Here is a 16,445-nt window from a genome sequence, read left to right on the forward strand (position 1 = left end):
AATTGAGATAGACAATGCGGTTGGGGGATGGTGGCGGTGGAAAAGAGAGGGAAGAGGAGCGGCGGGTTCGGGGGCTGCCGGGAGTCGTGTCCCGGGGGCTGGTCATCCCCGGGGAAGCGGGGTGGCGGGGCGGGGGGGGGGGCTGGAGAGTGTGCTGCGATTCCCGGCAGACCGAGGGTTGGGAGGGGTAAGAGGGAGGGTGCGCCATGATTATTGTTATTATTATTAGATTTGAGCCCCTGCAGTGAGGTTGGCTGCCCCGGGAATGGCGGGGAGGGGGTGGCGAAGTCAGGCGGGGGATGGGGAAGTGGATTGGATTCCCTTTGCTCTCTTTCCTACGAAATGGTGCTGCCAAACTCAGGCTCCCGGGCCCGGGCCCCTGTGGTGAGAGCCTTTTTTTTTTTTGTTTCCTTTTTTTTTTATTCTAATGATAGTGCTTTTTCCAGTTGTAATTTGACAGCTGAAAACCGTGCGTGGAGTGTCAAAGGAAAACTCTTAGGTTTGCAGTTCGCAGTGCTGCTTTTCTTAACACGCTATGGATTTTTGGTTTGCCACGGGCCGAGGAGGAATTTTGGTTTAAAACATTTAAAAAAAATCTGCTTTGATTTGGCTTCTTTCCCTTCGCCTTGCCAGTTGAGGATATTAAGTTGCAGGGCCCCATGCTCTCTGGGACCTAAGATAAAGCCGGAAAAGTTCTTGTACTCTGGCAAAACAAGAGGTTGAGGGAGGCCTCCATTAAAGCATGTCTTGGGATCTAGGACTCAGATCTAATGAGGGACCACATGTTTACAGGTCAGAAAGTGGGGCGTTTTAAGCTGCCTTCTCTCCGTATGCAGCCCTGCTAGTCCGTATTATTCTTGCCGGTGGTGGAAGGCCATGTTTCCCAAGTTGAGAAGCGAGTTGTAATTTTTGCTAAGTGACCGGGTGACTTAAGTTGCGTGACGCCTAGTTTGTCATGCGCTTCCCGGAGAGAGGAAGAGGGCTAACTTGCTAAGATACTGGCCTCTAATGTGTCAATGTAGCCTTACCTCGGCCCAGTCTGGGTTCTGGCAATGTGTGCGGATTTGTTTAATCTTCACTGTAGCCATATTGTTTAAATACATACTTGTGAAACTCAGAATGCTTTTTTGTAAAGATTAACTATTGGGAGTTATCTTTTAGTTCCTTAAATATGGGAACAACTTTAAGCTATTTAAACATTTTGTTATAGGATCCTTACTCTGACCTGATTTCATTATTTTTATAACTTTAACCGAAGACTGGGGTGGGGTGGGGGTGTCAATCTTAGAGCCAGGCTAGTAGTGAGGAAGCTCTGCTGCTGTTTAGAGAAGTGCTTGGTCATGTTTGAGTCCTTTATCTTGTACTTTGCACAAAAGAAGTAGGGCTTGATTTTTGTGGTAGTACTAAGAACTTTAAATAGCATATTCACTTGACCACACAAGCCAAAATCTTTGTTTTCTTTGTGTTGCCAGTCTTCTGTTTGTTATTTATTTATTTAGACAGGATCCTGGCTAGCCTGGAATTCACTATGTCTCTGATGATGACATTGCCCTTTCTTTTCTTTTCTTTTCTTTTTTTTTTTCCAAGACAGGGTTTCTCTGTTTTAGCCCTGGTCATCCTGGACTCACTCTATAGACTGGGCTGACCTCCAAGTCATGGAGTTCTGCCTGCCTCTGCCTCCCAAGTGCCAGAACTAAAGGCGAGCATTACCACCGCCAGGCAACCTTGTACTTGTTAAACTTAAGCTGTCTCTACCTGCCTAAAGCTGTGCTTACAGGCGTGAGCCATCACACCGGGTTCTTGGAGATAAAACCCAGGGCTTCTAACAACTGTGCTACATCTCGTGTGTGTGTGTGTGTGTGTGTGTGTGTGTGTGTGTGTGTGTCTGGCATTTTGATTCCACTTTTAGTGCTGCTTTAGCTTGGCTGTTTGAGAAATGTGCACAATTTTTTTCCCCAGTCCCAGCTTTGTTTTTAATTCTTTTAAAGGCCATGTGCTGTATTAAGATTATTTAGATATTTGTGACTATTTGCTGTCTGTCTTGTTCATGTGTCTGTCTGTGTGCACGCTTTGTGTCTGTATGTATCTGTCTGTCTGTGGAAAGTCTACATTGCCTAGGCTGTTTTTTGTTTGTTTGTTTTTGGTTTTTCGAGACAGGGTTTCTCTGTGTAACAGCTCTGGCTGTCCTGGAACTTACTGTGTAGACCAGGCTGGCCTTGAACTCACAGAGATCCACCTGCCTCTGGCTCCCAGGTGCTGGGATTAAAGGCGTGCACCACCACGGCCCGGCTCCAGGCTGGTTTTGAATTCACAATCTTTCTGCCTTAGCCTCCTGGGTGCTGTACAGAAGTGTGCAGCAAGGCCTGGGATGAGTTTTTAACTTTGTTTTTATTTTATGTGTATATGTGAGTGTCTGTGTGTATGTATCTGTGCTATGTGTGCAGCTGGTGCCGGAGGAAGTCAGAATAGGGTGTTGGATCCCCGAGACTGAGCTACAGGTGATTGCGAGCTGCTGGATGTGAGTGAGGAAATGTTGCTCACATCCTCAGCGAGAGCAGCAAGTGCTCTTGACTGCTAAGCTGTCTTCTAGCCCCTGGCCCCAGTTTTTTTTTTTAATGATGTAAGGGAAAAGACAAGTGACTCTTAAGACAAACAAGGCAAATGCTAGCTAATGCTTCGGGGACCTGTTACTGTGCTGCTTGGCCGGGATGTGCACGGCCTCTCGAAGGCCGCGTCCCGAGGCCTGAGTAGCTGCTTTGTGACAGCGGAGTCCATTTGGTTTAAATGTTCATCCTGGAGGTAGGGGTCACATCCTCATGCTGCACACCTGCACTTTACCAGCAGAGCCGTTTCCTCAGCTCTCCAGTAAGTTCTTGTATCAGTTCCTGCTTACCAGTGTCTCAGACATCAGAACCTGACTGAAAACCTGGCTCTGGAGCCCGAGGAGTGGAGAAATCTACCAGTGCTCTGGTGCTGATGCTTGGAAATGCCTGGGCAGTGAGAGGTTACGTGGGCCATGCTCCTGACAGTGAGGTGAACCCAGGGCTACACAGTGAGCGATACAGCTGAAAGACACGTGTGTCTGGGGCGAGGGGTGACTATAAATTCTAGACCTTTTCTCACGTGTATGTTGGGCTATTTCCATTTTCCCAGGCACCTCAGCCTTAGTACAGCACCTGTCCTAGACATGCTATGTTTCCACCTTTGCTACAAGTTTATTAGTCAATTGACATATTTTGTGTAATCTATAGGAAGCAAGTTTTAACCCAGCGTGGTGGTGTACGCCTTTAATCCCAGTACTCGGGAGGCAGAGGCAGGCTGAGCCTGGTCTAAAAAGGGAGTCCAGGAGTGCCAACACTGTTACACAGAGGCACTGTGTCTTGAAAAACCAAAAAAAAAAAAAGTTTTATTTAACTTTTTTGTTTGTTTGTTTGTTTGTTTTGTTTTTTTTGTGTTTTTTTGTTTTTTTGTGTTTTTTTGAGACAGGGTTTCTCTGTGTAGCCTTGGCTGTCCCGGACTCACTTTGTAGACCAGGCTGGCCTTGAACTCACAGAGATCTGCCTGCCTCTGCCTCCCAAGTGCTGGGATTAAAGGCGTGCGCCACCACGCCCGGCCTATTTAACCTTTTTTTAAAAAAACATTTTAAACTGTGCACATGAGTATGCCACACAGCATGCATGTGGAGGTCACAGGACTACTAGCATTTGTGTCCTGGGGATCAAATGTAAGTTGTTAGACATGGCAGCAAGGGTCTTTATCCCTTGAACCACCTTGCTGGCCCAACGAAAAATATTTTTAACTGATTATTTAAGAAAAATTATGTGTGTGTGTGTGCGTGCGTGCGTGCAGGTCAGAGAATAACTTCCCAGAGTCAGTCCTTTACCTCTGCTTTGGGGCCAGGGATCAAACTGAAGCCAGCAGGAGAGCATATACTGCTGAGCCAAGTCACCAGCCCGCCCCCCCCCAACAAGAGTTTATGCAGTCCATAATTATATTTGTCATGTAATTTCTTTGTGGTGCGTTACTGGAAGAGTCTTTAGTCAGCCAGATTTTGGTGTCTTGGAGTATGACCACTTCTGCCCACCTAACACCTCTCTCCAGGATACTTTCTTTTCTTTTTGTCAGAGAGCTGACTCCTTGACCGTAGTACAGCACACTCCTCATTGTGGTGGGGTTCCTCTGAGTCTTGCTTTTTGCATTATAATGTGCTGTGTGACCAGTATGGATGGTCATAACACCCGGGTTTTTCTCTGGTGGTTTCTAGGTGCTGGAAGCTGTAAGATGGAATAGACAGGGGCAGAGTAGACAGCAATCAGCAGCCGGGCGGCCGTGTACTGGCCTCAAGGTCAGCGAGGGACAGTTGAGATAGTGAATAAGAAAAACACAAGTATTAGAATGTGAGTCTGAAAAGTATTATGAAGAAATGGTTACTTTGAACTGGTTTTATATGTGCTGCTTGGTATTTACACAGAAGTGCAAGAACTCAGCTCAGCCTAGAGGGCCTCCCCTCCCCTTCTCCAGGGTGCTGGCCACTTGACCCTGAGAGCTAGGGAATCTGCACCACTGAGCTACATCTCCAGGCCCCGAAAATATTGTTAGTTTTAAATGAAAATCAGTATGGGCATGGTGGCTCCTGCCAGCAATCCTAGCTAGCACTTGGGAGAGTGAGGCCCTCATCTTGGGGACGCTTAGTCTGATTTTTAATGAGACCCTGACTTGAAGAAACAAAACCCCAAACTCTGTGTTCTAAGTCTGTCATTTTCAGCTGACAGCAATTTTACCCTTCAGGGGAATGCTTGGTAGTGTCGCAGATGTTTGGACTCATACCCGCAGGCACGCTAAGCACAAGCTCTACCCTTAGCTTGTACTCTGAGCTAGGACATTGCTACTGGCCTGTAGTGGCTCTAGGCCAGAGACTATACACTCTTCTATAAAGAACAGGACTGTGCCCCTTAGAATGGAGTTTAATTTTAATTCAAAGTGTCCACTGTGTAAGTTGGAGAAACCTGGGACAGGATTATCTTCAGTACATGTTAGAGAGAGAAAACAGAAGTGACTGTCATGAAAAACCAGGTTCTTAGGTCAGTCTCAAAACATAATTAAAAGCTAATTAAAAATATAATTGAAGGAATGGAGAGATGGCTTAGTGGTTAGGAGCACCAACTACTCTTTCAAAGGACCTGGGTTCAATTCCCAGCACCCACATGGCAGCTCACAACTGTCTGTAATTCCAAGATCTGACACCTTCACACAGACATACATGCAGGCAAGATGCCAATGCACGTAAAATAAAAATAAATAAATTATTTTTTAAAAGTATAGTTGAGTTTAAATTTAAAGTTGGTAAATAGGCATATTTCAAGTCCTGTGAAGACCACAAGTAGCTACCCTCGTTCCGTTTAGGATTGTGCAAATCGAATGGTCCGTTGGAGCACAGGTACCGAGAATTAGGGATTGGCTGAATGTAACCAGGCTAAAAATAAACATTTTTCGGACTGTTAGGCTTTGTGTCTTTGCGCTCTGAGCAGGAGCCATTAGGTATGCAGGGTGATTACACAGAGCTGAGCAAAGGTGGGTGGTGGGTAGAGGTTACAGTAATCAAAGCTGCCTGAAATCCCGGTGGGCCATGGCCAAGCCCCACCAAAGCCACCCAAGTGTTAGGCCGTAGGCTGTGTGTGCCAGAGCAGCCCATAATTTGCAGGACATTTTTATCTAGAAATGATACTGGAACCATCGTGATGGGAAGGAGAAGTCAGGTAATACATAGACTGAAGGCAGTTGCTTAATGTTGAGAGCAGGGTATAGGCTAGCCCGACGAGCCGTGGAAAGGACACGTGGCAGATTGGTTATTTACTAAATCATAGACACAGACACTGGTGGAGCAGGTGTGCTGGCAGGAAGGAGTACAGTGTGGAGTGAGCCTGTGGAATTAGGAAGGACCAGGGCTTTCCTTAACGGTTATGCTACTCAGAATAGGCTGGAAGGGAAATGTAGTCACTAGAGACTGTCACATTACATCTAAGTCCTTTATTGACTGATTGAGACAAGGTCTCACTGTACAGCCTTGGCTGGCTTGAAGCTCACAGAGATCCCAGTGCCTCTGCCTTCTGAGTCCTTGGATTAAAGGCCTGGGGGCTTCTACCATCTCTGTTTTGAGACAGTTTCAGTATGTATAGCTTTCAGGCTGGCCTTTAACAGTTTATTTTGTTTCTGCCTCCGGGAGTATTTCTCAAGCTCACTATGTAGCTAAGAATGACCTTGAATTTATGACTAACACTGACCTTGTACTTCCAGCTCTGGCCTCAAGGTATAGTCGCTACACCTAGTTTTCCTCGTGCAAACCCAGCATTTCCTTGTATATCTAGGCAAGCAGTCTCCGGCTGAGCTTTGAATATATGTCAGGCGTGCCCAACTTTTTGACATGGCAGCATGACATGTGACAGTCATCTGTGAGGTTCACCCTTGACAGCTGCAATCAAGTTACCAAAAACAGGGCGCAGAGAGCAGGCGCAGTGCTTAGGAGCAGGCGCTGCTCTAGCAGAGGACCCATGCAGGGGTCTTCCTCAGCTTCAGAGGGAGCGAGCTGCCGGCCGCCTGCACACACGTGCACATATCCCCACACAGACATGCACATACTTAAAAAGATAATAAAGTACATCTTTTAAGAAGTCTCAACTTTTTTTTTTTTTTTTTGGTTTTTCGAGACGGTTTCTCTGTGTAGAAAAGTAGGGACTCACTTTGTAGACCAGGCTGGCCTAGAACTCACAGCGATCCGCCTGCCTCTGCCTCCCGAGTGCTGGGATTAAAGGCGTGCACCACCACGCCTGGCTTGTCTCAACATTTTTAAAAGTTAAATTTGTAATTTTGTGTTGGACCTCATTCATAGCTATTGCAGCTCACAAGCACAGGGCGTGTGTGTGTGTGTGTGTGTGTGTGTGTACACGTGTGTGTGTGTACGTACGTACGTACACCCATTTATGAGAGCCATTACACTTTGATGTTGCAGGAGGGTGCACTTGGTATCCTTTTTCTCGATTCATTATATGTCTGAGAAAAACTGCAGTTACCACTTTTTTGTTTGTTTGTTTTGAGGCAAGGTCTCTCTGTGTAGCCCTGGCTGTCCTGGACTCACTTTGTAGACCAGGCTGGCCTTGAACTCATGGTGATCCTCCTGCCTCTGCTTCCTGAGTGCTGGGATTAAAGGCGCGCGCCACCATGCTTAGGTTTACCACTTACGTTTTGGTTGCCGTTCTGATCATATGGAAATAAATTTTCCCTTGGCTTGCTCTGATTATGAATTGTTGATTTTGTTGTTGTTGTTACCAGGTTTAAAAATTTTCCCCTGAATATTAGTATTTGAAAGCCTTTTGGAAAATTTCAACATACTCAGAAATAGAGAAAACTAGTACAGTGAACACTACGCATCACCACCTATCTTGGTAGTTATGACCCAGGGCCATCTCATTTCAAGCCTAGTCCCCTTTGTCAACTTTTTAAAACAAACAAACAAACAAACAAACAAACGTGTGTGTGTGTGTACAGGTGGGAAGGCAAAGAGAAGGGCCCTTGATTTGCATTGTGCTCTGTGAATGTGTGTGTTGGGGCAAGGGAAAGACTCTTGGATTTCAGTGTGCACTGTGTGTGTGCATGAGTGCACAGTTGCCCGCACATGTGAACACTCAGGCGTGGGTTCTATTCTTCCACCACGTGGGTGCCCTTCACATGATTTGCAGGTTGTCAGGGGTTTGGCAGCCAGCATCTTACCTGATGACTTACTGTGTCTTACCAGCCTCCGGCAGATAGTTTACTTTATAAATTTTCAGTGTATTTCTCAACACTGAACTCTTAAACACTCAACTACACTAGTGCCAAGATCTGTCCAGATTTTTCTGTTCTTTATGATTGATAATTTTGATAATTCTTCTTAATATAGTTAGTTGGGTCTTACTATGTTAGAAATAAGCTGAGATTATTTTTGTTAAATCAACATTTTTATTTTATGTTACGTTGCTTGCTATTATTTTGCATCACATACATGGATTCTTTGGAACTGGAGTTAGAGCCCCATTGTTAAGGACCTGTGGGTGCTGGGGACTGAACCTCAAGAGCAACAGCTGGTGCCCCCCCCCCCCCCATGGTTTCTCTATGTATCCCTGGCTGGAACTGGATCTGTAGACCAGGCTGGCCTCCAGACATTCGCCTGCCTTGGGGATTAAGAGTGTGGGCTGCCGCCATGAAGGCTTGGCTGGCCTTGGATTCACAGAGACTTGACTGCTTCAGCCTCCTGAGTGCTGGGGTGAAGGGCTTGTATCCACACACCTACTTTTAACTTACTTGACTTTAAGAGAAAACTCCTTTGAGTTTTAAATTCCTTTTAAGTTTAAAGCTTTTGAGTTTAAAACTCCTTCTAAGAAGGAATGGGGGGCAGGAGAGATGGCTCAGAGATTAAGAACACTGACTGCTCTTCCAGAGGACCTGGGTTCAAGTCCCAGCACCCATATGGCAGCTTACAACTGTCTAACACCAAGATCTGACACCCTCACACAAATACACATTCAGGCAAAACACCAATGCACATAAAATAAAAATAAATAAAGTATTTTAAAAAAAGACGGGATGGGGCACATGGGATTATTTTAATTTTGAGTCAGTCTCACTGGGTAGTTCAGACTAGCCTGGAATTTTTACCATGTAACCCTTAAACTGCTGTCAGACTCTGAGTAGTCTTCCTCTCGGCTCTTACGTGCTAGGATGACAGTGAGGATCTACACCACGTGCTCCACACTGGAAAGCTTCCTGTCCCTGAGTTGTAACTTGACTTTTTAGTGCTGAGGTGTAGCCCCGTGCTTTCAGGCGCAGCACTGCTGCTGCTGAGAGTCTTGGGATGAAGTGCTTCCATGGGAGCATACTGAGGAGGAGACTAAGTCATGTGCAAGCATGTGGCATGTTCTTAGTATGTAGAGGTGAGAGTGAATTCATGTAGCGCTCAGAAATCATTTCTGTAATACGCATTTCATATTGTATTCTTGTCAGTATAGTAGTACTAATACTCCTGAGAGAGGATTGCAAGCCCTCGTGCACCTGCAAACCTAAGTGCTCTCACTTAGAAGTGTAGTTCATCTATTCAGTTTCAGGTGGTGTAGTTCATGATAATAAAAAATTTTTTTATTTACTAGTTTTTATTTTTACACAGTCTAACTATGCAGTCCTAGTTGGCCAAGAACTCTGTGTTTATAGAGATCTGTCTGCCCATTTATCCTGAGTGCTGGGTCAGAGTTTGCACCTTCACTCCCAGCCTTGTCTTTTTTTTTAATTTTCGAGACATAGTTTGGCTGTCCTGGACTCACTTTATAGACCAGGCTGGCCTTGAACTCACAATGATCCGCATGCCTCTGCCTCCTGAGTGCTGGGATTAAAGGCGTGCGCCACCACACCTGGCTTCCCAGCCTTTTCTTCATCTTCTTGGAGTTCTAATTTACATACTGAGTAACCAGCTGCATCACATGCACACTTGGGACTTTGAACACAGCCTAAAGTTGAGGCCGCCTTCACATTCCATCACCCTAAAGTTGCCTGGCGCCAGTGTTTCTTTTCAGTCTCTTTGACAACTGTTCTCTGCTGGCTCATTTTTTGAGGATAAAAATGGAGTCTTGAATGTTGAGGTTGCTTTTCTGATGCATCGGGTTGAGTCACGTGGTGGTGGATTCTTTTATATTAACACATGAATAGTATTCCTTCCTTGTGGGGGCACATCACACTTTTTTTTAAAAAAAGATTTATTTATTTATAACATATACAACGTTCTGCCCACATGTGTGCCTGCACACCAGGAGAGGGCACTAGATGTCATTATAGATGCATATGAGCCACCATGTGGTTGCTGGGAATTGAACTCAGGACCTCTGGAAGAGCAGCCAGTGCTCTTAACTGCTGAGCCATCTCTCCAGCCCCGGCACATCACACTTTTAAGTCTGCATTGTTCTCTTATTTCTGTTTCTGGCTCTTCCCTAGTTTTTAAGAATTCCCTTGCTATATAAGAACATTATTTTTAAAATCTGGAAAATAGAATAAAAAGTCTGTGCTGTCACAGTTAATATTTTAATTCCTTTGCCTTCTCCTTGTATTTCTGTCTTGTGCTAGGACTCAAACCAAGGCCTCATGTGCGCTGTCTCTTTTTTTATATGACTGTTTGCTTTTACTTAGTTTATCATGGATATAATTTTATACATACGATTTTTTCCCCTTTAGTTATGGTAGTTTTTATAGATTTCATTTTTGATACTAGATTTTCTTATTAAAATTATACATTGGGGTCAGAGAGGTAGCTGAGCTGTTAAGGGCTCCTTTTTCAGAGGATGGATTCCCAGCAGCCACAGGCTGCCTCACAGCCACCTTTATCTCCAGCTCTAGAGGATCCAGTGCCCTCTTTGGCGTCCTCAAGCACTAGGCATGTACATGGTGCAGACATGCTAGCAAAGCATGTCTAAAAAGTTAAATTAATATTTGTATAAATACATTAGATAGCACTGAATTGACGGTGATGAATGTATTCTAGATTGCTGCTTACAAAACTTAGTGAGTCAGTAAGTATTTTCTTCCCCATTAGTTTGGGCCATAGTTCTGTGATACAGGACCAGAAGAATTGAGAACCCATCCATTTTGAGAGATCTGCCTCTGCTCCGGTGTGAGCTGCACTTTCAGAATTACTTTTATGAGCAGCCCCACATCTACGCCTGGCTCTCTTCTCTCTGGTCAGCACGGGGGAGGCTGGGGCAGCAAGATGACTTCCTATACAATTCTAGAAAATCCTAACCAAACAAAAAACAACACCCGCAACACAGCCCCAGGCCTACTCACAAGCACCTGGAACTCCTGGCTGATTGCTCAGCCTGTCCAGGATGCTTCTGTAGGAGGCGTGGTGGAGATGGCCCTGTGAGGTTCCTGAGTGTGAGTGCTTGCTTGCTGGGATTTGAGACATGGAGGCTGATGAGTTCTGTAGATACGAAGAAAAAGAGTTGGGTTTGAGAATAAGACATTAATTTGATGGAGGAAGTTATGAAAGAAGAGACAACATAGCGATGCTATTTTATTTTCTAAATGATGAGGACAGGCTGATGGAGGCCTTTGGGGAAAGGGATGTCACACGTGTAGCTGGTTAGTCTCCTAGGTTGTTGGCTTTGTTTTCTTGAACAGAAGGAATCTGTGAGGCTGGAGAGGTGTGAGGTTCTGTGTTTGTCCCCTTCCCTAAGATGGAGTCATGTAAACTTGTCCAGATAGTGCTCTGTGCATCTAGAAGTCTAAAGAAACGCCAAGTGAGTTCTTCCTGTGGCCTAGCGTCCCTCCCTTGAAATCCAGGGTTTTTGTCAAGCAAGGCACACAGTGCACTATGTCACTGCCCATACTTTTCTCTTTGTTTGCTTTCATTTCTAGTGGTGGTTAAAGGATTTTTTGTTTGTTTGTTTGTTTTTTGTTTTTTTTGAGACCTTGTTTCTCTGTGTATCCTGAATGTCCAGGACTCACTCTGTAGACCAGGTTGACCTCGAACTCACAGAGATCCACCTGCCTCTGCCTCCCAAGTTCTGGGATTAAAGGTGTGAGCCACCACGCCTGGCTTACTAGTCATTCTTGTTTTGGTTGTATTTTTTAAAAAATAAGATTCATCTGTCTAGTACAGGCGAGCCTTTGAACCTTCCACTTTCCTTCCTCAGCCTCCATGTTGCTGGATTGCAGGTATGATTGTTACACCTGTTTCCCAGGTACTCTTGAGAGGCAACCTCATGGGCAGCTCTGGGGGGCTTGTCTAAGCATGTGTCCCCAAACCTGACAGCTTTTTGACATGGGAAGACCCAGCCCTGCAAGAATCCTGTCAGTAGCATATCCTCAATGAGTTGTAGTAAATCCGTTACGCTGGGGACTTTTCTCAGGTGCTGAGCTGTTGTTTTGCCGTAGCGCTGCTTTCTCATGGTACCTGCTGACAAGCATCGTCAGGAGCACCAAAGCACCGCCATCTTAACCTTAGCTAGCCTTTGTCCTAAAGCCACTTGTTACGAAGCTGGGAGTGGGGTGGTGGAGAAGCACATTTCTGTAATCCCAGCACCCGGGAGGCAGAGGGAGGTGGAGCTCTGTGAGTTCGAGGCCAGCCTGGTCTACAAAGTGAGTCCAGGACAGCCAAGGCTACACAGAGAAACCCTGTCTTAAAAAGCCAAATGGTGGCATAGGCCTTTAATCCCAGCACTCCTGAGGCAGAGGCAGGTGGATCATTGTGAGTTCGAGGCCAGCCTAGTCTATAAAAGTGAATCCAGGGCACCCAAGATAACAGAGAAAACCCTGGTTTTTCTCGAAAAACCAACCCTCCCCCCAAAAAAAATATATATGAGGGGTATAGTTTCATGGCAGAGTTCTTGTCTGCCGTGCACAAGGCCTGGTCCATCCTTAGCACTGGAAAACACGATTAGCTGATGATAGCAAACAGTCAGTATTAAAGTTCCTGGTCTTTGCTGCTCCTGCTTCCTCCTGCACTTTGGTTCTTAGCTGTCAGCTTTAAAAGGAGAATATTTTTATGTTGTCATGAATGCGTGTGTGCGTGCATACACACTCACTGGATAAAAAAACACAAGGAATTATTTATAGTGTTTGTTCATGTGTTTTTTACCATAAAATGAAGAAAAAGTTCAGAAGCCGGGTAGTGGTTGCACTTGTTTTTAATCCCAGCACTCAGAGGCAGAGGCAGGTGGATTTCCTTTGAGTTCCAGGATTGCCCAGGCTATACAAAGAAACCCTGTCTCGGAAAACAACAACAATGAAATAAGGCTAAGTTCTATAGATATTAACCTCTTCCAGAGCCATGAGGCGCTCAATGGGAGCACTTCTGAGAGGGAGCACTTCTGAGAGGGAGCACTTAGAAGCTCACAATTTGTTTGGGTAGAGAACTAGGCCACAGGCTGGTACCAATGATGAAGGGTTGGTTGGTGAGGGAGTAGTGGAGCCTGGCCTGTGTAGATAATTGCTGTGCTGTGGCTGCAGAGCAAAAGGACAGTGTAGATTCCCCTTCTTTTGCCCTTCCCGTGCAAGCGTGTTTCTCCAGGAATGCCTCAGACCAGCTCTCCTGTGCTGTCTGCGTTGGGAAGTGCCGGAGCCTTTTCCACACTTACTGAGAAACTGGGCCGGGACAGAAGAGGCGGCTCAGGGAGGGGTCGTGGGCTTGAGCGGTGGACCATTTTTTTCCTTACTTATTTTGAAACAATAATAGGCTGGGTAAGAAGTTACAAGAGTGGAAGAGAGTTTCCGTGTAATTGTGCTGTGTGATTTTTGGCATTTTGTCCAGGTACTAGCAGTAGAAAATAACATTTTCAGCTGGGCTGTGGTGGCGCACGCCTTTAATCCCAGCACTCCGGAGGCTGAGGCAGGCGGATCGCTGTAAGTTCGAGGCCAGCCTGGTCTACAAAGTGAGTCCAGGACAGCCAAGGCTACACAGAGAGACCTTGTCTCAAAAACAAAACAAAACAAAACAAAAAACCCAAACAACAAAAAAAAACCCAACAAAACAAAACACCCAAAAACATTTTCTTGAACACGCAAAGATGGCTCAGCAGGTAAAGGCATTTGCTGCCACGCCTGGCCCCCTGGGCTTTATCGCTGGAATTCCCGAGGTGGAAGAGAGAGCAGCCTGCAAGCTGACTGTCCTCTGACCTTTACGCTCGGGTCGCACAGGCACACGGGCCTGCCCCTCAGGAAACAAATACAATTAAAAATTTTCTATTTATTTCTGAGAATTCTTAGTCCTGTGGTAACTGGAAACTTTACTTATTGTTTTATTGTTGACCTGAACTGTGTAATAGCCCAGGCTAGTCTAGAACTCAAAGAGACCTGTCTGTTCCTGACTCCTGAGCACTGGCCTGGTAATGAGGATTGTAATCATAGTTGAGAGCTCTTCCTGTGTGTGGGAATACTTTACATATAGACAGCGTTTTTGTTTGTTTGCACATGATTGAGGCTCAGTGCATGTGAAGGCTGCTTGCCGCCTCCTGCTGCTTTGATTTCGGGAGGGTAGATGGATGTGGGGGGGGCACTTGAATGCGCACTGTCCCCATGCCTTTCTGTTCACTTGCCCCCTGTGGGCAGTTGGCCTGTGCTGCATACAATGACATTGCACAGAGGTCTGTAAAATGAGACCAAGAGTCACTGACTCCTAGTATTGCGTAGTCTCAGTTAGTATGGTGTAAGCAGTATTTCAAGATTATGGACGTACATGGACAGTGAATAGGTGATAGCTAAGGCTTTGATGGAGCTCTGAGCTGCAGGCTAGAGGGGTGGAAAAAACCAAAGAGCCTTTTAGGCAGAAAGACAGCACCTATGATGTCTCAGGAGAGGAAAAGTTAAAACAAACAAACAAACAAACAAACAAACAAAAAACCAAAACCAAACCAAACCAAGAAACCTTAGGGCCAGAAGAGATGGTTCAGTAGTTAAGAACACTAGCTGCTCTTCCAGTGGACTGTGGTTCAATTTTGAGCACCCACATGGCAGCTTTAAAACTGTAACTCCTATTCCAAAGGATCTAACTCCTCACACAGCCGTACATAGCAAAATGCCAATGCACATAAGATCCAAAAAAAAAAAAGTAAAAAATCTTTAAAATCCTTAAAATAAATATTAGCAGGGCTCAGGCCTTTACTCTCAGCAACCAGCAGGATGAGCCATGGTGAGTTTGATGTCAGCTCAGCTACACAGTGAACTCAGATCCACCCACCTGTCTCTGCCTCCTGAGTGCTGGATTAAAGGCATGCACCTGCCTGCCCAGCTTGCTTAATTAATTATTTATGATAGGGCCTCAAGTATTCTGGGCTGGCCTCAGACTCATTATGTAGCAGAATTCCTGAGGCTCCGGCCTTTACTTCCCAGCATGCATCATTATGCCGAGCTTACAGAGTTTCTGGGGATAAAACTCTTGTGCACGTCGGAAAGCTCTGGGCCAGCCGAGCACCTGAGAAGAGCCACGGCGATGTTCTGGTTTTTAGAAAAAAGAGTGAATTCAGTCTTTAGATTTAAAAATCTTGATATTTTGTTCTTTGTGTGTGGCGGTGGAGGGCATATGTGTGCATATGTACACCACAGCCAGCATGTGGCACGTATAGGGCAACCATGGACTCAGCGCCCGCCTTCCACTTTGGCTTGGGATGTGCTCTTTCAAGTGAACTGGTGGTGGTGTTTGTTCTTACCTGCTGAGCCACCACAGCAGGCCTCCTCTCCTTCTCTCTCCTGTTCTTCTTTTTAACTTTGAATCAGTACACACCTGTCGTTTGCAGTCCCAACACTGAGGAGGCTGAGACAAGTGATACACAAGCTTGGGCTGGACTCAGACCTTCTCTCTTAGAAACAAGCAAATAAATAAAATGTTTGTCCAGTGTTCAACTATGAGCATTTCCAACCATGCAAGAAATTTAAAACTAACCAATAGATTCTCCGGTAGTCTACCTGATGGGCTTAGTCCAGTGTCTTCATGGTTCCCACACACGTACATGCGTTAGCGTGTCACTGGCTGCTGGAGAGTGGCAGTCTTGACACTGCACCTGCGGGACGTAGATCTTTTACCGTTTTGCCTTTTGTTGTTGCCGTCGTTGTTTTGATTTTTGTTCTTTTTTCCCCCTTCGAGACAGGGTTTCTTTATGTATCAAGTCCTGGCTGTCCTAGACTGCTTTGTAGACCAGGTTGGCCTCAAACTCAGAAATCTGTGTGCCTCTGTCTTGAGTGCTGGGATTAAAGGTGTGCGCTGCCACTGTTCAGCATGCTTTGCCATTTTTATACCTTAGAATTAAAAAAGACAGTCGTCAAGTAAATGGTGTATATTCACATTTCTCTGTTTGTCTTATAATGCCAATATATGACAGTTTTCAAAAACAATTTTTCATTTGAATTTTATTACTAAGACATTTTTATAAAACGTGGTCTTTTCTTCTCTAGGATCATTGTAACATTTAGGCTGTTTACCGTGTAGCTCGGGCTGGCCACATTCACCTGCACCTCCCAGCCATGCTGCGATTAAAGGCCTGTGCACAGCATTTTCAGTCTCATACTTCTTTTTCTTTTCTTTCTTTTTTTGTTTTTTGTTTTTTTGTTTGTTTTGTTTTGTTTTTTGGGTTTTTCAAGACAGGATTTCTCCATGTATCCTTGGCTGTCCTGGAACTCATTCTGTAGACTAGGCTGGCCTCGAACTCACAGTGACCCACCTGCCTTTGCCCCCGGAGTGCTCGGATAAAGGCGTGTGCCACCACGCCCGGCCTTATACTTCTTTTTCAAGACTAGATCTCAGGGCTGTAGAGACAGGTCAGTTGATAAATTACTTGCTGGCATGAGGACCTAAATTCTGTCCCTGCACCCAAGTGAAAAGCTAAGTGTTGGGGCCCTGGGTCCTGGTGCTGGGGAAATGAAGACAGGCAGGCCCCTGG

At 45.5% G+C, this 16,445-nt stretch overlaps 1 protein-coding gene across 5 annotated transcripts in view; it reads left to right on the plus strand.

Annotated features, from left to right (window-relative positions):
- Positions 1–16,445, plus strand: part of UBR5 (ubiquitin protein ligase E3 component n-recognin 5) — a 112,076-nt gene that overhangs the window by 788 nt on the left and 94,843 nt on the right. The gene's annotated exons all lie outside the window — the stretch shown is intronic.

The sequence above is a fragment of the Acomys minous genome (genome assembly GCF_964271855.1).
Source record: "Acomys minous genome assembly, chromosome: 12".
NCBI lineage: Eukaryota > Metazoa > Chordata > Mammalia > Rodentia > Muridae > Acomys > Acomys minous.